At 41.0% G+C, this 1451-nt stretch overlaps 1 pseudogene; it reads left to right on the top strand.

Moving 5' to 3' along the window:
- The first annotated feature begins 382 nt into the window (after window positions 1-382).
- Window positions 383-968, top strand: LOC132026835 (omega-amidase NIT2-like; annotated as a pseudogene).
- Window positions 969-1451: the final 483 nt, after the last annotated feature.

The raw sequence follows: 1451 nt of genomic DNA, 5'->3' as shown, positions 1-1451 counted from the left end.
TATTTATTGTGCTAAAAATCCTGTGCTCCACCTGTTCATCTCTTCTTCCTACTCCGCAACTGGTAGTAGCTGATCTTTTGTCTCCATAGTTTGCCTTTTCCAGAATCATACAGTATGTGGCCTTTTTAAGAATGGCCATTCAGAATGGCCATATGCATTTAGGTTTCTTTTATGTTTCTCATGGCTTGATAGCTCATGTCTTTTTAGTGCTGGATAACATTCCAACATGCCTGCATGTACTGCGAAATATCCACTCACCTACTGAAAGATGTCTTGCTTGCTTCCAAGATTTGACAATTAAGAATAAAGCTACTATAGGGTCTCTACCCAGAGACCCTCCACCTGCTCTGTTGCACCACCCATGGTGCTACGTCGGAGAGCCATGGCCTCTTTTCATTTGGTCCTCATCCAACTTCAGGTTTCTTTCATCAAATCAGATAACCTCACTCAAGCCTGTGGCCTTGTCTGGGAGGCAGCAAGAGGAGGAGCCAAAATAGTTGCTCTTCCAGAGTGCTTTAATTCTTAAATTTGGTATGAAATATTTTCCTGAATATGCAGAGAGAATACCTGGTGAATCCACACAGAAGCTTTCTGAAGTAGCAAAGGAGTGCAGCATATAGCTCATTGGAGTTTCCATTCTTGAAGAGGATGCTGGGAGATTATTTAACACCTGTGCTGTGTTTAGACCTGATGGAACTTTACAGGTAGAGCACAGAAAGCTCCATCTGTTTGACATCGGTGTTTCCGGGAAAATTACATTACAAGAATCTAAAACATTGAGTCCTGGTGATAGTTTTTCCACAATTGATGCTCCTTACTGCTGAATAGGCCTGGGCATCTGCTATGACACTGCTTTGTAGAGCTTGTGCAAATCTACATAGAGGGGCTGGCAGCTGTTAGTCTATTCTGGAGCTTTTAATTTGACTTCCGGACCAGCCCACTGGGACAGAACTGAAAAAGCTGGCTGAAATATGCCAGTAAATCCCCATTTTTAGCCAGAAATGATCAGACCTGTATGCAGTGGTGGCAACAAAGCTCTAAGGTTTAGCTTCTAACATGTCATGAAACAGAATAATAACATTTCTGCAATTTAAAGAACTTCCTGTTGAATTCTTTACAGTTGTTTTTTTTTTAAATTTTTAAAAAACACCAGCCTTTTCCCTTCCTGGGAACTCTCTATTTAGATGATGGAGCATCAGCACACCGTCTCTTTCACATCACATTAAACAGTTAAAAAGGACTTCCTGCTACCCCTTCCCCCGCCAAAAAATAAAGCTGCTGTAAAATCATTGTGTAGGATTTTATGTGGACATTAATTTTCAACTCCTTTGGGGAAATACCAAGGAGCATGATTGCTGGACTATATGGTGAGTATATTTAATTTTGTAAGAAAACTGCCAAACTCTCTTTCAAGGGGCTGTATCATTTTGGGTTCTCTCTAGCAATGGTCC

The sequence above is a fragment of the Mustela nigripes genome, chromosome 1 (assembly GCF_022355385.1).
Source record: "Mustela nigripes isolate SB6536 chromosome 1, MUSNIG.SB6536, whole genome shotgun sequence".
Classification (NCBI taxonomy): Eukaryota; Metazoa; Chordata; class Mammalia; order Carnivora; family Mustelidae; genus Mustela; species Mustela nigripes.
This window is presented reverse-complemented; position numbering and strand designations above follow the sequence as displayed.